Source organism: Oryctolagus cuniculus, chromosome 13 (assembly GCF_051225735.1).
Source record: "Oryctolagus cuniculus isolate XC-2025 breed Fujian yellow rabbit chromosome 13, ASM5122573v1, whole genome shotgun sequence".
Taxonomy (NCBI): Eukaryota; Metazoa; Chordata; class Mammalia; order Lagomorpha; family Leporidae; genus Oryctolagus; species Oryctolagus cuniculus.
This window is the reverse complement of record NC_142879.1, coordinates 89,610,508-89,638,238: the sequence shown is the minus strand read 5'-3', so window position 1 is coordinate 89,638,238 and position 27,731 is coordinate 89,610,508. Positions and strand designations below refer to the sequence as shown.

The 27,731-nt window shown below is 41.0% G+C and overlaps 1 long non-coding RNA gene and 1 pseudogene across 1 annotated transcript; one reads left to right on the top strand and one right to left on the bottom strand.

Annotated features, from left to right (window-relative positions):
• The first annotated feature begins 2,136 nt into the window (after positions 1–2,136).
• On the top strand, positions 2,137–27,731 carry LOC149122725 (uncharacterized). Its single transcript, XR_016219377.1, has 3 exons — positions 2,137–2,266; positions 24,159–24,294; positions 27,333–27,731. It is a non-coding gene; the product is annotated as an uncharacterized LOC149122725 (long non-coding RNA).
• LOC149122726 (U6 spliceosomal RNA) lies at positions 27,038–27,105 on the bottom strand (annotated as a pseudogene).

Sequence of the window (27,731 nt, the reverse complement as noted above, 5' to 3'; positions counted from 1 at the left end):
GTGAGCTGCTGATTTGAGGACACAGCCTTTCTGCACTCTTGTGATACTTGCAATGGATTCAATTCAAGCCTAATTCACAATTGCTGGCCAGCAGCTCCTGGAATGCTTCTGACCACAACAGTGCTTCCTTCGGGGAAGGTCTGCAAGAGCAGTTCTCTAATGAGTTGTGCTCAGAGCAGTTCCCCTCCCAGCTCAGCAGTGAGCTCTTCAGATTGCAAACACAGGAATCTCAACTTACTTGATGAAAGCTTGCTACCTGCTTTTCTTGCCAATTGTGGCCTTCCCAGGAATGGTGGAGTTTTGCCATAGGTAGCTCAACCTGGTCTTCAATACTCTTATTCTTAAAAAAAATACAATTCACTAAGTGGTTATCCTTGAATACACTACTGAGCCTGAATGCATTTTTACCAAATAAAGTTGCCCAATAGCTATAAACCAAAAGCCAACAACAGGCTTGCCCATCTAATATTACACTCAGCCCCGAAGTACTGAGCAGTTTCATCAGTTCCTCAGAATGTAACTACACTCTGAGGACTAAAGATAGGACTGCCCAAATTTTAATTATCAATACACTGCACAGCTAATAAAGCAGATGCTGTCTCTGGCCCACAAAAGGAGACAATTTCCCTGCAAGGTTAACCGCAATCAGGAGACATTTTGCACCTGATGGAACCCACAGCAGAACTGCCTTGAGCCGGCTCCTCTCCTTTCCTTTCCACCTTCGGTCCTGGATGGGCCAGAGACCATGCACAGGAGGTGCCATTGGTCACCCGTTGCCCCCTGTCTACCTGCAATGCTCCTGGTAGGAAGATGCTGCAGAACAGTGATTTGTCCCATGATTGTCACTGTGTGAGATCATCCCATCATAAGAAAATGACCATGGATTCCAATGAGATATGAACCGCAGAAGCACTTCCCCCAGCATCAGTGCAGGAGGGTGGATGATGGAAGGCACAGCATGGCCAGGACTCTAGGGACCCTGCAGGACTCTGCTGCCCTGGATGCCTATAGCAGGCAGCTGCATGCGGCCCAGTGTGCCAACAGCGCCCTCCTACAAAACCTTTCCCCCTGTCTGCCCATGCAGACCACACAGATGTTGTGTCAGTGAGTAAATCAGCACCGCACACTTGGTTTTCCTGATGAGACTTGGCCTTCATTACTTCCCCAAGTGCAGCATGTGCTGCAAGCCTCAGCCAGCAGGGCCGGTGGGAGAGGTGGGCGGTCGCACTCACCAGGTCTGTCTCTTCTTCTCCTGACCCTCCTGACTCTGGGGCCTCCACCTGCATTCTAGCCCCAAGGTACAAAAGAGCCAAGAAGCTAAACGACCCACATCACCGGCCTACACCGCAACTACCAGCTGCCCAACAATGACCACAGCCTTTATAGCCAGCCTACATGGGACGGGTCTGGCAGCACTGGTCCTGCCCCAGGGCAGGAAGGATTGGCCCGAGGTTCCCCCGCTGGGCGGAGCCTGAGCTGTCCTGCAGCAGATTCTGGAAGCAAGAGAGCTGCTGATGGCTGAGGCCCTGGCTCAGAGCACACTTAGTGAGACCCCATGCCCGGCAAGGGCGCTGGGGCCCTGGACATTCCCAGGCTGCAGTCCTAGGGTGGAGGCTGACTCGGCCCTCCTTCCCCAGCCCTGCCCACAGGTGGAGCGGGGTTCCCATGGGGCATCTTCCTTCATGGGAGCATGAGTGAACCCCAAATGCTGCGACTCCCAGTTCTTAGTGCTGGCCCGCAGCCTTCCGGGAGGGAGTAGGATACAGAGACTTTGTGGGGAGGTGACACTTGAGCTGGGCCTGTATTTTGGGTTTGCTCTGGATGCACAACCCAGTGCGCCTGGACCTGCAGGTCTGCTGCAGGCCTCCTGGAGGCTCTGGGAGCCGGGCGTCCTGGTGGCAAGGGCAGGAGGGCGGGAGGTCGAGGCGCTGAGCTCCCGCTGGGTGCACCAGGCACTTTGGAGCTGTTCAGAGTAAGGAGTTGAGGTCACCTCCTGAACCACTGCTGGTCCCAAACTCCTGGTTTGGGATTTGCCAGAACCCTGAAGTAGGGGTGTGGTGGGGGTGGTAGTGGTTGGCTTCAATGCACTGTATTTGTGAATTCTTCAAACACAGCTTCTCCCTACTCCTGCAGGCTATCAGGTGATTGACGAGGACAGAGTCCCTCTGCTGCAAAGTGACTGAAGTTTGGAAACTACGTCCAGAACATCACAGTGTGTATTCAGCTGATCATCCTTCAGGCCTGCAGGTGGACAGCAAGAGCAACAGTAAGATATTAACTACTGTAGATACTCTCCTTTCTTTCCGGTAGACCCACCAAAAGAGAATGGGAGATGAGTACTTGAACATTGGAACCAGTCAGCATGCTAGGGTGAGCTGCCAGTACTTGGAGCTCAGGAGTGGACATGGAGAGCAAAACATGCATTGTTACTAAAGAGGACAGTTAGGCATTTTACTGTGAAAAGGGAAATCATTTAGATGTGAACAAGACACCTTAAGTAAATGTCTGTATATTTATTTTTGTTTATTTGCAAGGCAGAGAGAGCCCTTCCATTTACTGCTCATTCCTCAAATGTCTGCACCAACCAGAGCTGGGTCAGGCTGAAGCCAGGAACTCAGTGTGGGTCTCCCACACAGGTGGCAGGGACTCAAGTACTTGAGCCATCAGCTGCTGCCTCCCAGGGTTCTGTTAGCAGGAAGCCAGAAGCAGAAGCAGGGCTAGGGCTTGAGCCCTGGGCATTCTGACTGGGATGTGGAAGGCTTTACCACTATGCCAAACACATGCTCCAGTAAGGTGTTTCAACACGTTTGCAAAATGTAAGAATGTGGTTTTAAATATATGCTCTTCATCTTAAAAATTTGCATAATCTTATATTCAGTTTCATGATTCAATACTTATTATTAAATACAAGTAACATTTAGATACATGCTTTCCTCACCAATACAAACCTCAGTAACTTTTTCACTTAGAACCTTGAATAATAGCATTCATTCAGACTGAAGTTCACTCATAAGCTGGGAATTCTGACAAAGAGACAGTAGGGAAAAAATCTAGATGTGTATCTGATACCTAAGAAGGTTCTGAACCTGATTGACAGAATCTGAGTAACTGTTCGGAGAGTCACTTCATACCTCTCCCCTCTGTAATGAGAAGACTGTGTCCTTTGGCCACTTTCACATGATGTTATGTAAATCTAACCTGAAAAGCCTTTTATAAATTCTGAAGTACCATACAGAAGCATATTATGCATTTCCATATGTGTGAAAAAAGGCAATGTCAAAGGCATAGCTATTCCAGAGAGAAGTTAGGAGGATTAGCTCAGTTTTTAAGTGTGTAAGTACCATTAAATATCAACATATTTAAAATAGATTTCTATATAGAGTGTGGAGTTCATGATAGATATTGAATAAATGCACTCTGGATAATAAGCAAATATCAGAAATAATGCCACACCCATCAGTGTTTAAACTCTTCAGACAGCTCCATGCCAGGGAAGTGCAGTGATCCCTGTAAATTAACAAAAATCAATCTGTGTATACCCATGGAAGCCACTGGTTTATATGCAGCCTATACTAGAGGTTTTTGTGTTTAGTAAAATTACTTGATTTTTTAATGAATGCTTTCAGACTGATACCTGATGCTGAGTGGCAGACAATTTTTTCTGAAAAGTATGTGGTTGAGAAATATAAATCAGTTTATAATTTTTGTGTCTGAATATTTTTATGCATTGAGACAGTACCTGCAATAATCAGAAGACTTTTCCTCAAAAGGTTGCTACATTGATGCATCTTCATTTATGTATGTAATGTATGTTTAGGTAAAAGGAAGAGAGAGAGAGAGAGAGAGAGAGAGAGAGATCTATCTTTCATCTGCTGGCTCAGTTCCAGATGGCCACAATAGCTGGGGTGACCCAGACCGAAGCCAGGACCCTGGAACTCTGTCCCAGTCCCCCATGTGGGTGCAGGAACCCAAACTCTTGGGCAATCTTTGGTGCTTTCCCAAGCAAAGAGCTGGACGAGAAGTGAAGGAGGTGAGTCTCAAAGCAGTGCCATAAGGCATCCTGCTGTTGCAGTTGGCAACTTACTCCTTTGTGCCACAATGCTGGCCCTGGATTGATGACGTATTGAAGTGCTGCCACTGGCTTTTGGCTAAATAGGATGACTTAACATGTTTTCCACTCTGTGGAAGAGGAACAAATAAGGCAGTTGGTTGTAAAAGTTGCCCATGGAAACCACAGCCTGAGAAAGATGAATCAACTCACCTTGCATTTTCCACCTTGCATCTACACCACCCTTTTCTGGACAAACATCTGATTGTATGCCCTTGTGATGGAGGTTCTCAGGGTGCTGGAACTTTTTGTAATTTTTTTAAAAATATAGATTAAGAAGAAGGCAAATAAACAAAAAATTACAAACTGCTGCCAATACCAAGAAGAGATTATTGAGAGTAAAAGGTCACCTGTTGGAGCCAGCACTGTGGCACATCAGGTTAAAGCCCTGGCCTGAAATACAGGCATCCCATATGAGTGCTGGTAGAGTTCCGGCTGCTCCACTTCCAGTCCAGCCTCCTGCTAATGCACCTGGGAAAACAGTAGAGGATGGCCCAAGTCCTTGGGCCCTTTTGCTCATGTGGGTGACCCAGAAAAAGCTCCTGGCTCCTGGCTTCTGATCAGCTCACTCTCTACCTCTCCATATAACTTTTTCAAATGAATAAAATATTTTTTTAAAAAAGGTATCCTGCCATACTTCTTTCTTCCCTGTTAATTCCTAGGAATTAAAAATTGTTACGGGGCAAGCACTGTGGCAAAATGGGTTATAGCAACACCTGCAGCACTGGCATCCTCTATGGACCCCATTGCATGTTCTACTTCTGATGCAGGTCTCTGAAAACATACTGGGAAAGCAGTAGAATATGGTAGAAATCCTTGAGTCTTGCACCCAAGCGAGAGACCTGGATGAAATTTCCCTGACCCCTGGCTTTTTTTTTTAAAGATTTGTTTATTTATTTGAAAGAGTTACAAACACCCACCCACACACAGAGAGAGAGAGAGAGAGAGAGAGAGAGAGGTCTTCCATCTGATGGTTTACTCCCCAGCTAGTTGCAATGGCTGGAGATGTGCTGATCTGAAGCCAGGAGCTAAGAGATTCAAGTTCTCCCATGCATGTGCATGGGCCCAAGCACTTGGGCCATTTTCTACTGCTTTCCCAGGACATAGCCAGGAGCTAGATCAGAAGTGGAGCAGCAAGGACTCAAACCAGTGCCCATATGGGATGCCCATAATGTTTTCTTTAATTGGAGAAATGTTCCTTTGATAGAATGAGCGTATGACCCCACAATATTCTCTACTTACTCATAATAGGGTCTGAGATGTAAAAGTCATGATTAATTTCTTAGAAGAAAATTTACATACCCAGAAGCAAAGAGTGAAAATTAACCTTTTGTTTTTCTCATGAATGAATCAGAGTTTCAAAACTAATACTTAACTTGTATTTTAGAGGAGTTAATGACTTAACCATCTCTTCTATTAGAAATACTACGTTGTGGCCAGTGCTGTGGCACAGCAGGTTAAAGCACTGGCCTGAAGTGCCAGCATCCCATATGGGCTCCGGTTCTAGTCCCAGCTGCTCCTCTTCTGATCCAGCTCTCTGCTATGGCCTGGGAAAGCAATAGATGGCCCACATCTTTGGGCTGTTCTGAAGCTCTTAGCATAGTGAACATATATTAGATTCTCATTATTGAAATCTTTAGAAATGTCAGAAAGCATGTAACTTTCTTTAATGATCTGAAACAGAGATGAGATCCATAAGGGCAGAACTGCTCAGCAGCCACACTACAGGAATATGTATCTTTCTGACGATATCTTCATCTGCTTCTTGCAGTTGCAGCTAGTCTATGAGCTCTTGGTCTGTTTTCTGCCCTTGGGAGGGCCTAGGGTGCTCTATATTGTCTGTAAGGATTCAAAATTTGTTGTATATTAGTGTCTAATCATAAAATTCCCAAAGTGAAAAGCTGGATGTAATAAACTATTCCAGACTGCAAAAAAAAAAAAAAAAAAAAAAAAAAAAAAACAAGAAAATACAAACATAGTGTACTGTCTATAAAGTACAGCGGTAAATCTCTATTATAGAGATACACATGTCTACACAATTCTCTGTTTCTTTCCCTCTGAAAGTCTACATTCAGCTCTCGATAGTACGATTACTTAGGAATAGATTTCATATACTTAGTTTCATAGTCAGTGAACTCGGAATTATTATTGTAGTATTGAGGATTGTACTGACTAAAACACTATGTTTATTCCATGTTAAATAACATCATCGTATCTTTGGATTCCATTTATCCTGCTACTGATGTATTCACAGGAGAGGGGAGGTGGGAGGAAAACCCAAGATCCATCAGGGTGGAGGAGGAATGTCATAGGCTGTGGTTCTATTGTACTGCAGCTTGGGTTCTGGAAGAACACATTAATGGACCCAGATGGTGTGAAGCTAACTGAAGGGCTATGTTCTGTACACTTGTCTGTGGTACTGCATTTTCATTTATGTAAAATTTATTTCCTTCAAGTAATATATTAATTTGGATGAAAATGAAGTTGTTAAGGAATTTTCAGAATGGGTCTGTTTAACCCTCATTGGCTTTGTTTTTAGGCACTTAACTCAGAAAAGAAAAGATAGAAAAATACATTTTGGGTTCTCTTCATCTGTACCATGGCACTCTTTGGTTAAGATTTGTCATTTTGTCATATTTGATTCTCTAGACTCCCTGAAAAATCCCCTACTTCATTAGATGGAGTCCGTGTCTCACCATGGCAGTGAAAAGTTTAAAATGTTCCAGCTTTGCATTTAGCTAGGCCGTGGACACATGCCATGGCACTTGCCAGCCAATTGTGTCAGGGGCATCATCTGAATCAGAATTACTTGCATGAAAACAAGGAGTTGCAGATTCTTCCAGTGAAAGTGGAGAGGAGCAAGAGCTGCAGAACATTGCCAGGGTTGAATGTGCCAAGGGATGCTATGTGGTGGCTGGTGTCTGGGGTGCTGGTTCTGCAGAAGATAGGGCTTATGGGGGCTGGTGCTGTGATATAGCAGGTAAGGCTGCCTCCTGCAGTGCCAGCATCCCATATGGTCACCGGTTGGAGTCCAGCCTGCTCCACTTCCAATCCAGGTGTGCTGTGGCCTGAGAAAGCAGTAGAAATTGGCCCATGTCTTTGGACCCCTGAACCCACATGGGAGACCTGGAAGAAACTCCTAGCTCCTGGCTTTGGATCAGCTCAGCTCTGGCCATTGCATCCAATTGGGGAGTAAACCAGCAGATGGAAGATTCTCTCTCTCTCTCTCTCTCTCTCTCTCTGCCTCTCCTCTCTCTGTAATTCTGACTTTCAAATAAATAAATCTTTTTTTTAAAAAAGCTTATGCTTAACGGTAGTGTTCATGGAAAATGTGTGGGACATTTGGCAGCAAGATTTTAGATGAATTTGCCAACCCCTGAACCTCCTAGAGATTAGAATAGACTTCTAATGCACAACTTCCACTTATGCTTAATTAGGTTTTTGTTTTGAATTGTTTTTGATGAAACAGCAAGGAATTCTGAGTTATAGACTTCCTATTTCAGAGACAGGAGAACAGTGATGCCTGCATTTTAATTAAATAATGCCTATCACCCTTTCTTAAGCAACAAATGATCACAGATTCTCTCTTTGCTGCTAAGTAATGAGCATGGTGATTCTTCCCACCGTAACCACCTTCCCACCTACACTCCCTCCCCTCTTCCTCCTTCCTCTCCTATTGACATGGAATGCCTTACATAGCTAGGCTGAACTTTTAATCCACTTGGCCCTAGGTGTTCATACACTTCAACTCTGTGTGATTATTCATATGCCCTTTTTATGACAAGGCTTATGTCAGAATGACAAATTATATATTCACCTAATACTGAGAGTCATCAAATTGATTTCTATTTTCTTCTCTCTTAGGCAGTTCTTGAGGGGCAGAAATATTTATTTTGTATATCATGTATTTATTCAACTAAAAGACTGACTGTCAAGATGCTGAGTTTTAGTGTCAAAGCAAATATGTTTCTAGACCCCATGAAGTTTACAGTCTGGCAAGAAAGAGCCATCTACCCCAAGAATATTGTTTAACATAGTAAATGCTGGTGTGAAGTCAGTGGATAAAGATTGAAGCATTCTTAATCTAGCACCACCTCTAATCCCATGATCTCTAATTGAGAGAAGTAATCAGAAACACAGAACTCCATGTTACCCAGTTATCTCTTTGAATTTCTGATTAAAAAATAAAACTTATCAAACAACACACAAATACCTAGGAGTGCATAATATTTATATACTATCTTGATATTAAAAATAAGAACAAATAACCATGAAATAATAGCAACTTTGAATCTCCTTTGTTTTCTAGACAAGTTATAATCCTATGTGGTTCATTATAGTAAAATATTACAGTAAATTACAGTACATCATTACAGTAAATTATTACAGTAAATAATTACAGTAAATTATTTTTGTAGGTACTCTTCATCTCACTCACATTTTTTCCTTTTGATAAATCAGATTTTAAAAACTGAGACCCAAGAGAAAAGAAAGATTTTTAAGCTAGTGTTATATGTTGATTGGCTCTCTAAAAAAGATTTATTTATTTATTTGAAAGTCAGAGTTACACAGAGTAGAAGGGGAGAGAGAGACAGAGAGACATCTTCCATCTTTTGGTTCACCCACCAATTGGTCACAATGGCTCGAGCTGTACTGATCTGATGCCAGCAGCCAGGAGCTTCTTCTGGGTCTCCCACACAGATGCAGCTGCCCAAGGACTTGGGCCATCTTCCACCACTTTCCCTGGCCATAGCAGAGAGTTGGATCGAAAGCAGAGTAGCCGGGCTCAACCTCCACCCATATGGAATGTCAATGCTTTACATGCTATGCCACAGTGCTGGCCCCTTGATTGGCCTTTAACTTAGACTTTTTAATGATATTAAAAAACACCATGCTTTTCTAAGCTCTTTCCATTCAGTTTCTATTTTGTAAACTCCAGATAATACTGTCCCCAGAATTAATCTAAGGTATAAATGCTATGATATAAGGCATTTAACCCCTTAACCTGTCTCTGAATACGCAGCTATGTTAGCTCTGTGTCCATTCTTCTGTCTCTGTACTAGATGAATAAAAAGACAGTTTAAAATGATTTGAAAAGAACTATAAGGGGTCGGTGCTGTGCTGCTGCTGCCAATTGGGGAGTGAACCAGCAGATGGTAAACCTCTCTCTCTCTCTCTGTCTCTGCCTCTCCTTCTCTGTAACTCTGACTTCCAAATAAATAAATAAATCTTAAAAGAACTATAAACATCAATAAAACACAAATGAAAATTGTATTCTCAAAACTGGATATTAAACCATGCCTTCTACACCTCTGTTAAAAGTTACATTCTATCATAGTCATTTATGATTTCTAGGGCCAAAGTAGTAAATAAGATTTTTCTGGAAGAGACAGAGGTTATGAGGGAGCCAGGATTTGGGGTCAGTTAGCAGCAGTGAGTGTCACTCTTTCAGATTTGATTCAGGAAAGGAAGAAAGCAACTGATCCCTGAGATTTTGGTGGGGAGAAGGAAAGGAAGGAGGGACTGAATAAAAGCAAAGGCCCTCTGGTTGTGGGCACCCAGCCCTGACTACAGCCTTTGGGAGGGTCAGCTGGTGTCTCTAGGGATGCTGCGGCCTGTACTCCATTTCCCAGAGTTCCCAGGAGCTCGGATGTATTATGCCTTCTGAATGCCTGTGCACATGCGCATGCTGCTGCCATTCCCTGGGGCCTGAGTTGGAACAGAGGGAGTTCATTCCCTGATCAGGGTCAGCCCTGGGGGCTGTGCTTCTCCTTCTCTGGCATTTACTCCATTTCCTGCTCTGCACGTGCGATCCCAGGCAGTTTCCAAGTGCTCACCCTAAGCCTGCCTCCTGCTGCGTCTTCCCTCTTCATCCTCCACCTGTGGGTCCCACTTACCAGGGAGTCTCTTCCCGCCACTCCCCGAATCGCTCCCCGCGTGTCCGGAAGAAAGGGTACCTGCTCCAGGGACTTTCTGCTGCAGGTTTGGCATGCAGGAAGGGGCGGGGACATGTGTGGGAGAAGGGTGGGTGCCAGGGTGCCATCGATCATGGCAGCTTCCCCCGAGGTCAGGACTGGGACCCGGGCTGTTCTGTCTCCCACCTCCACTTCCCAGGCTCCCAGTGCCTGGAATCTCTCCTGCAGGACCTCACCCAAACTGTCCCTAATGTGCTTTATTTAGTGGTTACAGGAGAGAGGGGGCAGCATTCTGGGAACATGCACACGCAGGGAAGGAAGGCAGAAAGACTCCGGCTCTCCACAGTTAAATAAGCTGGGTTCCCACTGTGGGTGGTCTCAGAATGCAGTCTGGCCAGGCCTCTTGATGTTTCCTGGGCTGGTTCCTGCAGGGTGGGGCTGGGTGGCCTTCAGCAGGGAGCCTGGGGCAGCAGAGGGGTGGGCAGGAGGATCTGACTAGGATCTGCCCCACTGCTCTCATCTTGCACCTCATCTTCCTGGTGGGGAGCAGTGTGAAGTGTGCATTGATCCCTCTCATATTAATTATCAGATTTTTCCAATGTGGAATTTGAAGCTGTTCCAGAAACCTGGGGTGGGAAAACTCCCTTCTTTCAAACAGGCACAGAGACAGTGGAGGATCCAAGGAGTTTCTATTAATGGCCCTAGGCACAGCTGGAATGATTTCCTGAGAACTGAGCATCAAATTCAAGTTTCTTAGCTGTTACAGCATTGGTGGGTTTAAATGGCAGCCTTCATGACTTAGGTCCACATTTCCAATGGTCAGGGGGTCCAGTATGTTTGTAAAAGAGATGCCAGGGACAGATTTATTAGGATAGCTTTATGACTGGAGTTTACAGAAGCAGAACTTAGGACATCTTCCCTCCCTAGATAAGATTTCAGTGGGCAGCTGTTTGACTCGTTAATTGTGAGCATCCACTTTTAAAGGTTTGTGTTGGATGGGGTCCACTTCTCTTTCTTTGATGATGTATTTGGCTGCTTTTCATATTCTGTCTTCAGCTATTTCTTCTCCTGTTAGCAAGGCTGTCAACTGTTTTGACCTGCCACTGATCCCTTTGCAAAATAAGAAGAGAACTAAAATTAATGCAAGTCTACTGTGTTGTCAATAACTGGAGCTACTTTTTTAAAGATTTATTTATTCATTTGAAAGAGTTACACAGAGAGAGGAGAGAGAGAGAAAGAGAGAGAGACGTCTTCTGTCCGATGGTTCACTCCCCAATTGGCAGCAACAGCTGGAGCTGTGCCAGTCTGAAGCCAGGAGCTTCTTCTGGGATGAAGCTGTTTTTTAAAATAATTATTTATTTATTTGAAAGGCAGAGTTACAGAGTGGCAGAAACAGAGATGGATGGCTGGAGCTGTTTGGATCCAAAACCAGAAGCCAGGAGCTTTGTCCAGGTCTCATAGGTGGGTGCAGGAGATGAGGGATTTGGGCCATCTTCTACTGTTTTCCCAGGCCACAGCAGAGAGCTGGATGGGAAGTGCAGCAGCCAGGATCCCAACCGGCACCCATATAGGATGCTGACACTGCAGGCAGTAGCTTAACCCACTATGCAACAGTGTTGCCCACTAACTGGAGCCCTTTTAATCTGAGTATGCATAAAGTGGAGAATTACAACATCATAAATACAGAGAAGTAACATCTTTTTCTCTGCCCAGTACTTTACAGTTACCCAGTGATCCACTGAGAATCTTACATTCCACACTGTGTAATTAAGAAGGCCAGTTACTTGTCTTATTTTGGGTTCTGTGATTAAACCCATGACATTTTTGAAATGGGAGGATATTAGTTCTACAATTTCATAAAGACTGCTCTGTGGAAGCATCAATAGAAGTTATAACTGTGAGAGTGGTAAGAAAGAAGAATGGAAGAAATAAGTACCCCTTACGCCACACAGAGATGTCCACAAATGGAGTAGAAGATGTGCCCTTGAAAACTATGGCTGACTTTCTGGGACAAACTGTGTTTGAGTGCTTCACATGTTCTGATAGAAAGGTGTTGCCACCAGGTTATTAGTATATTTATTTAGTTAGTTTTTAAAGATTTATTTATTTATTTGAAAATCAGAGCTACACAGAGAGAGAAGGAGAGACAGAGAGAGAGAGAGAGAGAAGGAGAGACAGAGAGAGAGAGAGAGAGAGAGAGAGAGAGATGTCTTCCATCAGGTTCATTTCCCCAATGGCTACATCATTGTGAACTTTGCTCAGTTCCTGACCTATACCTTTCCTTTAACCTAGTACTTTGCCATGTAGTAGCCCATGAAAACTGCAGACTGCATAAATGAATGAATATTTGGAGGGTTGTGATTTCTTAGAGGAACATCATGAGACAGAAGGAATAAAACAAAACAAAAGTATCCTCCGTATATAGAAGATATACTGTTTTTGCAAGCTATAGAGAAGAGGAAGAAGAAGGAAAGTAGTGAGACTGGAAAGGTTGTGGCAAAGGTAATAGGCACTAGTCAAGAATTCAACAAGCCCATTAGGAAAGTATTAAGGATTCTTTACTTCCATGTAGACTCTGCCCTCTAATGGTGAACAGGGTCCTCTAAACCCACTTGTTGCACAAATGAAAACCCAAGCATTGTCTTCTCCCACAGATGGAGTCTGCTATTGGTTTTGATTTACATTTCCCTAATGGCTAGTGATATTGGGCATGTTCATCTATGTCTTGACCATTGAGATTTCTTCTTCTGAGAAACATCTATTCTGATCATTGCCCATTTCTTACGTGTACATTTTGCTTCTTGTTTGGAGTTTTTCCAGTTCTATATATGTATGTTCTGGCTATCAATGTTTTGTCATAGTCAGAGTTTTCAATGTTTCCTGCCATTCCGTCCATTGTATGTTCACTCTGTTGATTACTTTGTTATGAAGATGTATCTTAATTTGATATGCTCAAATTTGTATATTTTATTTTGTTACTTGTGCTTTTGGAATCTGACCCAAAACTGTTGTCTATGCTAATGTTTTACAGTTTCTCATATGTTTACTTAGGTTTTGGGTTTTTTTTAACATACATAATTTTATTACAAATTTTTTTTTAAAAAAAACAACACAGAATGCAACATCCTAACAAAAAATCCAAATTTACAAATGATACTAATTCCTACAACTTTGCTGTGCTACCATACACAAGTCAAGAAATTAAAGAAACCATTAAATATTTAGGAACATTCAACATCAGAAGCTTTAAAATCTAACTGTATGTAGTAGCCCCTCAAAAAGCTACAACCTGCATTTTTTAAAAAAAAGTATTTTCTCTACAAAGAATCTTATCAGCTATACAAAAATCTGTACAGTTTCTTTATACTGAAGCTAATATTGAGCTGCACTTGAATTCACATTCTTAGCAAAACAACTGCCTGAGCACACACGCACACTCCACACTCATCATTACAGGATAGCCATTTATTCTTCATCTTCATCCTCTTCCTCATCATCTTCATCTTCTTCCTCTTCCTCTTCTTCCTCCTCATCTTCAGGTTCATTCTTCTTCTTTGAGCCTGTGGGCCTACCAGGGCCCTTCTTTCCCGCTTCACTTTTGCCCTTGGCACGGTATGCAGCAATATCCTTTTCATATTTCTCCTTTAGCTTAGCTGCTTTCTGTTCATATGGTTGTTTATCTTTGGCTGACTGTTCAGACCACATCTCACCCAATTTTTTTGCAGTGTCCCCAATGGACAGGCCAGGGTGTTCACTTTTGATCTCTGGGCGATGTTCAGAGCAAAAGAGAAAGAAGGCAGATGGTGGTCTTTTAGGAGCATTAGGATCCTTTTTCTTTCCCTTCTTATCACCCTTGGGAGGAACGTAATTTTTCATCTCCCTGTCATAACGAGCTTTATCACTTTTTGCCATATCTTCAAACTTGGACTTTTCCTTTGCAGATATGGTCTTCCAACTCTCCGAGCATTTCTTAGAGAATTCTGTGAAACTGACCGAAGAGTCAGGGTGTTTCTTCTTGTGCTCTTCCCGGCACGTCTGCACGAAGAAGGCATAGGAGGACATTTTGCCCCTCGGCTTGTTGGGGTCTCCTTTACCCATGACAACGGAACGGCGGCCACCTGGTGCGAGTTGTTCCTCAGACTCCCGCAGAGCGGCCAGATCCGAAGGCATTGCTTCCTTCCCTCAGCTCTGGCATGAACTCAGGATGTGAGGGCGATCTGGCTGCGACATCTGTCACCCCATTGATCGCCAGGGTTGCTTCGGCTGATCTGGCTGGCTAGGCGGGTGTCCCCTTCCTCCCTCACCACTCCATGCGCATCCCTCCCGAAGCTGTGTGCTCGGTCGAAGAGGACGACCTTCCCCACTAGAGGAGGACCGGTCTTCGGTCAAGGGTATACGAGTAGCTGCGCTCCCCTGCTAGAACCTCAAAACAAGCTCTCAAGGTTTTGGTTTTATATTTAGACTTTTAATTTACCTTGAGTTGCTTTTACATAGTGTATGAGGTGTTGGGGTATCTTTTCAGGCTTCTACATATGGATAATCACTTTCCTTTAAACCATTTGCTAAAGGGATTCTTCTTTCTCCTGTTTGTTTTATTTCCTTTATTAAATAGGGGTTGGCTGTAGAAAAGTCAGTTTATTTCAGCTGCCTATTTTTTCCATTGAACTATGTGTCTGTTTTTCCAACAGTGCTAACACTGCTTCTATTTTTTTAAGATTTCTTTATTTGAAAGGCCAGATGCTTCTTCCAAGTCTCTCATGTGGGTGCCAGCACCCAAGAACATGGTCCATCTTCCACCAATTTCCCAGGTGCATTAGTAGGGAGCTGGATTGGAAGTGGAGAACCTGGTCTTCTAGCAACAACATATGGGATGCATGCACAGCAGGACAAGGCATTAACCTACTACACCACAGCATCAAACCCTTCCTTATTTACTTCTGCTGTGATCTTTCATTATTCACTTTTCTACTGCCCCACAACTTGACTCATTCCTGGTTTTTTTTTTTTTTTTTTTTTTTTTTTTTTTTTTTTTTTTTTTTTTTTTTTCTGGGTCCTGGAGGATGGTAGTAGGTGGCTTCTGGGATATCTTTTTTATGTTAGTAGATACTTGGTAATCTAAAATCATAGCTATTGCTTTCTATATTTCTCTGCTAATCACAAGGACCTTCTAGATGACAGCAGAAAATGCTAGCAGAAATGAGGATATATTAATTTGCTAAGATATATTAATTTGCTAATTTGCACAGAGAATATGATGTAAATCATGGAATTTTACTTCTCAGAGTTGTAGAGCTTGAAAATATCAGATCAAGATGCTAATAGGCTCGATTTTTCCAGAAGCCCTTCTCTGATGTGACAGACACATCTATCATTTGATCTGCTTAAAAGCACTTTCTTCAGGTAGAGTCATGTTGCTGGTTAGCACTTCAGTGTTTGAGTTTTAGGGAGGCACATTTCAGTCCACAACAGCAAAGGGGCCCTGTGGTCTACTTCAATGACAGCCATCTCTGCGGAGGACAGAAAGTTTGAAATCAGCATTAGGAGTTCTCACAGTATTACTGTCAGTGCTATCTCCATCAAATGTGCATTCATGTACACACAAACAAAACTACCTGTACACATAAACACATTCAACAGTGGAAATGCCTGATGGTTGTGTACAGGTAACATCAATATAATAATCCATAAGATGGCCTATTAGCAGACATTAAAAGAGAATTAGAAAGAATGACAACAAAATCTGCAGTTACCTATATTTATGTCTATATGTATGATATTCAGTATTTATAGTTGCTAAAAGATGAATACTGATGTGTGGAAATAAAAGCTAAACCTTACCTTGCAATATTGCAGCCTAGTCTACATGAAAGATGTCTTCCTAAAACCTTTCCCTGGGCCCACTCTGTGGCATAGTAGATTAAGCATCCACCTGCAGCACCAGCATCCCACATGGGCACCAGTTTGAGTCCCTGCTCCTGCACTTCCAATCCAGCTCTTTGCTAATGGCCTAGAAATGCAGTGGAATATGCCCTGAGTGCTTGGGCCCCTGCACCCATGTGAGAGACCTGGAGGAAGCTGCTGACTCCTGGCTTCTGGCACCTGGCTTCAGATCGGCCCAGCTCCAGCCATTCTGGCCATTTAGGGGTGAACCAGTGGATAGCAGACTTCTCTTTCTCCTCCTCTCTATATCTGTCACTCTGCCTCACAATAAATAAATACATCTTTTAAAAATCTTTCCCTTTTTAAATTTCTTAATTGTTTTAAAGATTTATTTATTTATTTATTTACAAGTTGAGTTACAGACAGAGAGGAGAGCCAGAGAGAAAGAGAGAGGTCTTCCATCTGATGTTCACTCCCTAATTGATTGCAACTGCCAGAGCTGTGCTGATCCAAAGCCAGGAGCCAGGAGCTAGTTCCAGGTCTCCCAGATCGGTACAGGGGCCCAAGGACTTGGGCCATCTTCTACTACTTTGCCAGGCCATAGCAGAGAGCAGGATCAGAAGTGGAGCAGCTGAGTATTGAACCGGCCCCCATATGGGATGCTGGAGCTTCAGGCCAGGGTGTTAACCTGCTCCACCACAGCACCAGTCCAACATTTTAAATTTCTGATACTCTAAAGTAGCAAAGGACTGCATTACATCTAGGAAAGATGTATTTAAAAATTATAAATCTAGTGCCTTTTAGCAGAAGTCCTAACAAATACTTCTGATTTTCTCAACATTATGTATAAATAAATGATAGAATCAGTCATTGTCAGATTAATAGAAGTAGTTTGAGAGGATTGTCTCTCTTTCAATTCTTTTGAATAGTTTGAGAAGCATTAGTTCTTTAAAAGACTTGTAGAATTCAATAGTGAGGCTGTCTGATCCTGGACTTTTCTTTCTTGGGAGGGTCTTTATTACTCATCCACTCTCTGTCTTGGTTTTTGATTTGTTTAGCTTTTCTATGTGTCTTCATGACTCAATTTTGGTATATTGTGTATGTCCAGGAATCTGTTGATTTTTCCTCTAGGTTTTCCAATTTGTTAGCCATCACAACAGATGCCCGCATCATATATTGCAGTGCTAATCTGAGTTTTGGGTACTCCACTTCCAAATCAGTTTCATGTTAATATCCCTGGGAAGAAATGGATAATAGCTCAAATTCTTTCCTTCTTGTCATCTAATTTGGAGAACTGTAACCTCAATGGGGACTTGAAACCTGGTCTTGCACAGTTGTAGCCATATAGAAAGTGAACCAGCAGATGGGATATCTCTCTGCTTCTCTTTCCTTCTCTCTTTGTCTCTGTGTCTCTCTGCCATTTTTTATCATATTAAAATATTTAATTACTTATTTGAAAGAGTTACAGAGAGAGGGAGAGACAGAAATCTTCCACCACCTAATTCATTTTTGAGATGACTTTAATAGCCAGAGTGTGGCCAGGTTGAAGCCAGGAGCTTTTCCTCCGATGTGCGTGGCAGCATCCCAGCACTTGGGCCAACTTTCCCTGCTTTTTCAGTCCATTGGTAAGGAGCTGGATCAGAAATGGAATAGCTGGTACTTGAACTGGTGCACATACAGGATGGCAATGTAACAGATAGCAACTTTGTCCACTGCACCACAACCACCAGCTCCTCTTTCTGGCTTTCCAAGAAATAAATCTTTTGAAAAAGAATTTAAGGTAGTAAAAGTCATCATGACTGAGCAATGGCAAATTTATTGAAGTGATCGACTTTCTTAAAGGTCTATTTATGAATTTGAAAGGCAGCACTAGAAAGAGAGAGTGGGAGAGATGGATCTTCCTCCTGGTTTGTTCACTCCTCAAATGGCTGCAATGACTGTGGCTAGGACAGACTGATATCAGGAGCCAGGGGCTTCTTCCAGGTCTCTCACATGGGTGCAGGAGCCCCAATATTTGAGTCACCCTGTGCTGCTTTTCCAGACACATTAGCAGGGAACTGGATCCGTTTGGAGCATTAATGTCTATGATACTCTCCTTGCAGTTGAAGGATTTAGAATCCGTTTCAATTATGGGTGGGCCAAGTACAATGTCTTCCAATTGTCCAAGGTTTGGATTAGATGGGTTCTGAGAAATTTTGTTAAAATAGTTATTAATCATAACTCTCAGTTTAAGCTTTTCTTACCAAATTTTCATGTTTGCTGATGTTTATATCTATGGGAAAATTGGGTCTCTGGATTGCAACCAATGAAAGCATCCAGACTAACAGTAATAAGGTCAACAGTCAGCAGAATGATGTCCAGCTGAACTGAAATAGCTTTTCTTATTTGGTAGAGGGGTTACCTCCTGCATTATACTGACATACTGACATAGACAGTAGATATTGGAGCCTGTCTCTTCTGCCAAATGGAGAATGCGGCATTTTGATCCATCGTATATATATTTATATATTATAATATATATTATATATTTCTATACATAATATGGAATTACATATAATTATCATAAATATATAATATATAATTATATAAATATTATATATGAATTTATTTATATATAAATATATAATTATTTCTGATCCAGCTCCATACCAATGGATCGAAAAAGCAGTGAAAGATGGTCCAAGTGCCTGGGTTGCTGCCACACACATTGGAGGAGGAGCTCCTGGCTTCAACCTGGCCACACTCTGGCTATTGAAGTCATCTCAATAATATATATATATATATACAAAATATATATAATAGTTATAGTAAATTATATAATATTATCTGTTTATAATTATTATATATTATATAATATATTATATGATAAAGCATAATATATTTTATATATGAATATATTTATATACATAAATATATATAAATAAATGTAAATATATATATATAGAATTTATTTACGTATTTGACAGGTGTACTTACAGACAGTGAAAGGAAGAGACAGAGAGAAAGGTCTTCCATATGCTCATTTACTCCCCTAATGACTGCAATGTCTGCAGCTGGGCCAATCTGAGCTAGGAGCTACCAGGTCTCCCACATTTTGGCAGGGACCAAAGCACTTGGAACAGCTTCTACTGCTTTCCCAGGCTATTGCAGAGAGCTGGATGGGAAAAGGAGAAATGGGGACTAGAACTGGTGCTCATATGGGGTGCCAGCACTGCAGGTAAAGGATTACACCACTGCACCACAGTGCTGGCCCCAGTCTATCCTTTATTAAGGAGATCTCAGTAATCATGTTCAGGTATTGCTGTCCTATATTCATGGCCAAAGTCCTAGCAGGCAACATGGTTTGGAGAATCGTAAGCACAAGGTGTGTAGGAGACTTCATTTCTCATACAGCACAGTTAATAACAAGGTTCCAAGAGGGGAAATTACTTGCATCATAGTCTTTGAGAACTAATGGACATCACAGGTGATCTAAAGAATTTAGAAGGTTTGTGAGACCCTAGAGTGAAAAAGTCACAGGGAGCACAAGGACAGTGCCTAGAGTTTATTTTGATGGATTTTAGCCCCTTTCATTGGAGGGAGGCCCGAAGAAGCTGGACTGATTAGTAAACCTCAGAAGTGTCTTTTCAATGTGAAGGCAAACTGAGACTGAGGGGTTTTTGGAAAAACGTTGAACAAAAGATATTTCCCACACTTGGTTAAAACACATCATTTATCTACTGATTTTCATCAAATCTGTTAACATTAGGTATAAGGTACAGTGGACATGGTGGATGGCATATAGCAATATGATTTTAGTAATATATCATGAGGTGCTTTTTTTAAATGGATTTAGCAGGTAAAATTGGGCTACCTAATGGGATATAGCTGGAATAATCACCTTTTTGTTAAATAAATCTGAGGTAATAAATGTTAGTGTATGAAGACATTGAGTTTTCTGTTATTGGGCCTTCTTGGTTATTTTAATCTGGGATCTGCGAATTCTCATTTTCTTTATTTTATTCCTCATCATGTCGGACCAACTCTGCTGCTTTGGGGATTTTTTTAGTACATCTGACATTTGGAAATTTAGACAATAGTATAGTTAAAATGAGATGTACCAAGTAAAGTATTTTTATTCTGATACATATTTTGGAATTCTTCTAAAATTCCTATTGAGTATCCTTGTTAAATTTAGTTGCATCCCAGGTTAAGACTTATTGGAGGCAGGCGCCATGGCTCAATAAGCTAATCCTCCACCTGCGGTGCAGGCACACCAAGTTCTAGTCCTGCTGGGAGAGCCAGATTCTGTCCCAGTTGCTCCTCTTCCAGTCCAGCTCTCTGCTATGGCCCAGGAGTGCAATGGAGGATGGCCAAAGTGCTTGGGCCCCGTACCTGCATGGGAGACCAGGAGGAAGCACTTGGCTCCTGGCTTTGGATCAGCGCCATGTGCCAGCTGCAGCACACTGGCGGCAGCGGTCACTAGGGGGTAAACCAACAGAAAAAGGAAGACCTTTCTCTCTGTCTCTCTCACTGTCCACTCTGCCTGTCAAAATAAAAAATAATTTTTATAAAAAGACTTATTGGAGCCACTTTAGTAATTATACCCATGAAACTTTGTTAATAAATGCAAATAGAACCTGGGAAAATTGATGTATATCTTATGCTGTAGAGACTTAAGATTGAACATCTTTTTTTAATCTTTTTTAATTATATAATTTAAAAACAAATTTGAGATTTTTTTTTTACTTTACTAAGTCACAGCTCTGGCCCCATTAATATGACTTAACAATGTTTTTTCCTCTCAGACTTATCTCTATTGTTTCAGTTAACTGCATGCCTTTTCTTTACATTCAGATTCCCTCAGCTCTCAAAGCTTATTCATCTTAATTCTGTTGTTCCTATTTCCCTCCCTTTTATTCTGTCCCTAGGCTAATTGAGGTCATGATTCTCCATTCCTTCTGTGTGGTGTCACAGTAGGCTTGAAGTGTTCTTTTTCTCTTCTGATTTCTAAAGAAAGAAATTATGTATTCCCCCAGTTTAGATATTTTAATAATGCACTCTAAAACAAAGGTTAAATGTTCTTAATTTGACAAGAATTTTCAGGGCCAGTGGTGTGGCATAGTGGGTAGAGCCACCACTTGCAGTGCTGGCAGCTCATATGGATCCAGATCTCTGCTAAAGCCTGGGAAAGCAGTAGAAGATGGCCCAAGTCCTGGGCCCCTGCACCCATGTGGGAGACCTGGAAGAAGCTCCTTGCTCCTGGCTTTGGATTGGCACAACTCTGGCCATTGCAGCCAACTGGGGAGAGAACCAGTGGATGGAAGACCCCTCTCTCTTCTCTGCCTCTCTCTGTGCAACTCTGACTTTAAAATAAATAAATAAATCTTTAAAAAAAGAATTTTTTCTAATTTTAGATTTGTTCTACTTCATTGCCACTTCAGGGTGTGTGTAAGGAGTGCATATCCAGTTTTTCTATTTTGGAATTTTGGGATTTTGTATTAGCTCTGCTGTCTATTCATTTTTCTTGAGCATTGGTGATATCTTCTCCTTAGTTGTATTAAGAGAGAGAGCAATAGCCCTCATGTCTTTTTAGGTAAGTAAGACATATTAAAAACAGAGCATTCAGTATACATTCATAGTATTTTGACTTGTTCAATTGATTTTCCTGAACTCCCTTGGATATTCTTGGTCTTTGCTGTACAACTTTCTATACTCATTAATTCTTTGATATTCCCAAATCCAGAAAATGAATGACTCAACAGCTGTGTTCCTGTATTTGCTGGGACTCAGGGTAAGAAGCAAAGTGGAGGTGTTCAGGAATCTAAAGGTACATGCTACATAGCAAAGCACATCATTTCCTATACAAAGTGACTGGGAAATCCAGAATCTTTTGCACACATATTGGATCCTGAACTATTACTGGACTATTCAGTAAGATTTTAATGTATTTATTTTCTGTGTGTGTGTTTGTATTTCTAAATAAACTCTGCTGCGCTACTTAACATTAACATGTATTGCAGAATTCTTTCATCAGTTTTTACTTTTAAAAAGTTTCTTTTTCAGTTTTATGGGAGAGGGTAGAAGTTTTCTGCTATGTAACTGAAAATTTATTCATTCATTAAACTTAAAAATATTTGTTGCAAATGGGTGGAATACTATTAATTCTTGTGTGATTTTCATGAAACTAAATACATTCTCTATTTTGTTTTGCTTAAAATTTCTGCATGTGTGGACTTCTTTTTTCCTTATTGCCCCAAATCCCTTTGTGTATTGGGATGGCAAATGGGTTTTACACTGGACAAAACATGTTATTTTGGCAAAGAAGTACTTAGCGTTCCTGCTTCAAGTATTCAAATATTGCATTGGAAATCAGTATATTTGTTTACTGTACAAATGTCCTTCATACAATTTTGTAATCTTCTGGGATGGGAGAGGAAGCAGGAAATAGGAGGATTATGGGTGGGAGGGATGTTTTGGGGAGGGGAAGCCACTGTAATCCAAAAGCTGTACTTTGGAAATTTATATTTATTAAAAAAATTAAACAATTTTGTAATCTTCATCTTCCTTTTTATTTCATCCTTTTTAAAAAAAGATTCATTTATTTTACTTGAAAGTCAGAGTTACACAGAGAAGGAGAGAGAGAGAGGGAGAGCAGTCTTCCAACCACTGGTTCACTCCCCATTTGGCCACAATGGCTGGAGCTCTGCCAATACAAAGCCAGGAGCCAGCAGCTTCTTTTGGGTCTCCTATGCAGGTGCAGGAGCCCAAGGGCCTGGGCCATCCTCTACTGCTGGATAGTAAGTCTTACTTGCCTAAAAAGATGGATAGTAATTTGAGTAGCCAGGACTTGAACTGGCACCCAATTGGAATGTCAGCACTGCAAGCCACAGCTCTACTTGCTACTCCACAGCATCGGCCCCCTAAATTCTTATGAGTATTGCTACACGATTGGAATTTATAATTGATAATGCTGAACAATTGAAACTGTCTTATTTACAATTGTAGGACTGGATATGGCAGTTTTACTTGAAGTAAAGTATGTAGCCTGCTTATTGTATGATTTTCGGAAAAGCATGTATTTATATATAACAGCAGATCTGTTAATCATTTAAAAGTGAATTGTCATGATTACCCAGATGTAAAGAATGCAATATGTGCTAATGAGTTAGCAGTCACAGACATTTAGAATTAGAGGGATTTTAGAACTTTTTCAATACTGCAGTTTTTATGAAAAACTAATAATTTTTTTATTTGACAGGTAGAGTTATATACAGTGAGAAATCAGAAAGGTCTTCCTTCCATTGGTTCAGTCCCCAAATGGCTGCCACAGTTGGAGCTGTGCCCATCCAAAGCCAGGAGTCAGGTGCTTTCTCCTGGTCTCCCATCCGGGTGCAGGGCCCAAGCACTTGGGCCATCCTCCACTGCCTTCCTGGGCCATAGCAGAAAGCTGGACTGAAAGAGGAGCAACCAGGACTAGAACACTTTGCCCATAAGGGATACCAGCACCACAGGTGGAGAATTAACCAAGTGAGCCACGGCGCTGGCCCCCGATAAATTTACTCTTAACAAAATATCAAAATATCTTATTTAGTATAAAGTTAGTAGTGAAAAGAGACTACCTTGTTGAACACAGAAATTTGAGATTATATTTCTTGGAATTAATTTGCATCTTAAGGCTTATTGCCTAGTTTATTTCAATATTTCAATCTAATATTACTAATAATATCTTGTACTTAGTGGTTCACTGTGTGCCAGACAATATTCTTTTGATTTTTTAAAAGATTTATTTATTTATTTATTTGGAAGTCAGAGTTACACAGATATTGAACAAGAGGAAGAGAGAGAGAGAGAGAGGTCCTCCATCTGCTGGTTCACTCCCCAGATGGCCTAAAAGGTCAGAGATATGCCAATCTGAAGCCAGGAGCCAGGACCTCTTCAGGGTCTCCCATGCAGATTCAGGGGCCCAAGGACTTGGGCCAACTTCCTACTGCTCTCCCAGGCTATAGCAGAGAGCTGAATGGAAAGTGGAGCAGCCTGGACTTGAACCGGCCTCCATATGGGATGCCCCCACTGCATGCAGTGGCTTTACTAGGTACACCACAGCACTGGCCTCAAGACAATGCTCTAAAATGATGCATTAATTATTCCCAAATATTGAAAAGTGGCATGGTACACATTTGAATGTGTTGTTTTGTACTAGTTGTAGAAACAGTTTAAAATATATTTATATTTAAAAATGTAAGCTTTGATCTAAAGGTTTACTTTCCCTTAAGGTGCCTGTTTGGAAACTGAGAGATCATTGAAGTCTCAAGATAGAGTACAACTGATCTTATCCAAGCCTCCTTTATCACATGAGGATGCTAAATGCCAAGCCCAGAGAAGTTAAGTGAACTGTTCAAGGTCACATAGGTAAGTTGTGGCAGGGATAATTCTGTATTAGCATTAGGTATCCTGATACATAGGCCACTGTTCTGTCAATTTTGTACTCCTTATGGAGTTAAAGATTCTAAGTTGTGGAAAATTGAATTTGGAAATTTAGTGGTTGCTATGTTGTTATGGTGAGAAATTTCTGTGTATAGCTATGAGTTGCTTAAATTTTATTCAATATATTTTTCTAGTATGTTTGCTATTTATTTGAAATGTATAACAAGTAGCTTCATCTATTTGCCAAAAGAATTTTTTGAAGATTTATTTATATTATTTGAAAGTCAGAATTACACAGAGAGAGAAGGACAGGCAGAGAGAGTGGTCTTCCATTCACTGGTTCACTCCACAGTTGGCCTCCATGGCTGGAGCTGTGCTGACTGGAAGGCAGGAGCCAGGAGCCTCTTCCTGGTCTCCTATACAGGTGCAGGGGCCCAAGGACTTGGACCATTTTATAATGCTTTCCCAGGCCATAGCAGAGAGCTGGATAGGAAGTGGAGCAGCCAGGTCTTGAACTGATGCCCCTATGGAATACCAGCACTGCAGGTGGCAGCCTCACCCACTATGGCACAGTGCCAGCCCTTGCCAAAAGAATTTATAGAAGCTATTCCATATATACACTTAACAATTATTTAGTTACTTGACACGAACTATCCCTGCATATTTGAAAATTTTGAATGGTATCACTTGGGTTTTAAGAATGTTATATTTTAGGTCTCTTAATATTTTTAGTGATGAAGTTTTAAAGGCCCTTTCTGTTTTATGAAAAATGATAAGGATTTTGTTTTACAATGGCCATAGTATTACTACTTAAAGCAATAGATTAAATAACACTTTTAAACAAAGTCATTTAATACTGAATTCTAACACACTGGTATATTTTAAAGTGAGAAACCGGATTTCTTTCAGATAATCTAAAGAAGAATGATAATCAAAATTGAAGACATCTATAGTTTTTAATCACTTGTTTTAAATATTGGTCATAATGGTCCAATTTTGAGTTTAATTTTAATTAGCTTTTAAATGATTCAATATGTTTTATAGAAAAAATTCGGAGAACATAATTATATACTCAACCTCCCTCCCTTCTTTTTCCTTCTTTGTCATTTTTTTTAGCTTATGAAATGACATTTTCAGTTTACATTACATTAAAAAGGGTTGTTGAGTCAAGGGACAAGTTTAACAGGCAAAAAGCAAAAAGATCCTAATTTAGAGGGAATACAGACAATGGCTCTAAACAATATTTGAATATCACATCTAAACAATATTTGAAGAAATTGATAAATATTTTAATTTCTCCTACTAAAATGCTCAAAGTCTTTAATTATTTATCAAATATTAGTGCAAAATTATGGATTTAAATGATCCCAAAAAGTGATGAATTTTTGTGTAATAAAGTCCAATTTTTGTCAAGGCTTTTTGACAGTCTCACAGAAAACTTATGTTTGTGAATGGGAAGAATAATACCAAAATATCCATACTACCAAAAGCAATTTGCAAATTCAATGCAATCCCAATCAACATACCAACGATGTTCTCAGAGCTAGAAAAAATGATGCTAAAATTCACATAGAAACATGAGAGATGCTTAACATCTAAAGCAATATTATAAAGCAAAAAAAAAGCTGGAGACATCACACCATATTTTAAGACATATTACAGGGGTCAGCACTATGACAAAGCAGGTAAAGTCACCGTCTGCAGTGCCGGCATCTCATATGGGTGCCAGTATGTTTCCCAGCTGCTCCACTTCTTATACCCCTCTCTGGTATAGCCTGAGAAAAAAGTAGAAAATGGCCAAAGTCTTTGGGCCCCTGCACCTGCATAGAGACCTGGAAGAAGCTCCTGACACTTGGATTCAGATCAACAGAGCTCCGGCCATTGTGGCCATTTGGGGAGTAAACCAGTGGATGGAAGACCTCTCTCTCTCTCTGCCTCTACCTCTCTGTAACTCTGCCTTTCAAATAAATAAACTGCAAAAAAAAAAAAGAAGAAGTGTTAGCACTGATATAATAACAGACACATAGTTCAATGGAAAAGACTTGGTAGCATAGAAATAAACCCAAATTTCTACCAGCAACTCATATTTAACAAAGGAACTAAAATGAACTGGAGAAAGAAGAATCTCTTTCACAAGTGGTGCAGAGGAACTTGATTATCCATATGTAGAAGCCTGAAAAGAGACTCCAACATCTCTTACACTATGTGAAAGTGAACTCATAGTGAATTAAAATGTAATCATAAGACCCAAACCCAAGTAAACATAGGGGAACTCTAAATATTGTCAACACACAATAGCTTTTGGGTAAGATTCCAATAGCAATAGTCACAAAAATAAAAACAGAGACATTTGAGTATATCCAACTAAGATACTTCTTCACAACAAAGTAAACATCAGAGTGTAGATACAATGAACAGATGGCAGGAAAAATTAAAACTCTGAATGTTTACAGATTTCCAGAACATTTACATGAATTGGAAAAACTCCAAAAAATACAGTGAAGAAACATCTGAATAGACATTTCTCAGAAGAAATGTAAATGGTCAAAACATGTGAATATGCCCGATGTCACTAGCCATTATGTAAATATAAATCAGAGCACCATATCAGTCTCCAACACCTGTGGGAGAATACAACACTCAGGTGTTTGTGTGTGCAGCAAGTGGGTTTAGAGGACCCTGTTCACCTCTGGAGAGCAGAGTCTACAGGGAGGTAAAGAAACCTTACTGCGCAGGGGCATGCTAATCTTCTCTGTATCGTTCCAATTTTAGTATATGTGCTGCCGAAGCGAGCACATGTGCTGCCGAAGCGAGAAAGAGATGAAAAGAATTTATCTCAGCTAGCCACTAATATTCAAGAAACAAGGTCTTCAGGAAAGCCAACTCAACTGACATTTTCATGTCATTGTTAAATAAAGGAAAAATTATCTAGGTTCAGCAATACGTAGTTTATAAGAGAAAGACTACAGAGTAATTTCCTTGGCATAGAAATAACTTTGTCTTTTTTTTTTTTTATCTATGAGGGCTTGCTATCACCACCACACACCCACATCCCATATACAAATGCCTGGCTTGAGTGGTAGCTTCTCTGCTTTGAGGCAAGTTTCTGCTAGTGTGCACCCTGGGAGGAGACGGAGGATGGCAGAAGTGCTTGGGTCCTTGCACCCAAATGGGACATCCAGAATGAATTCCCAGTTCCTGGTTTTGGCTTGGTCAAGCTTTGGCTATTGCAAGTGTCTGGGGAGTGAAACAGTGGTTCCCTCTTCCTGTCACTCTGCCTTTCAAATCAATAACTGTTGTTGGTAATGACTAATAATGATATTCACTGATTGTCAAATTTTGAATCTATTAATTATAGACAATTTCTCTTTGTAATTTTAAACTTTCATAATGTTCTGTTGCCAATTTCATCACTAGAAATA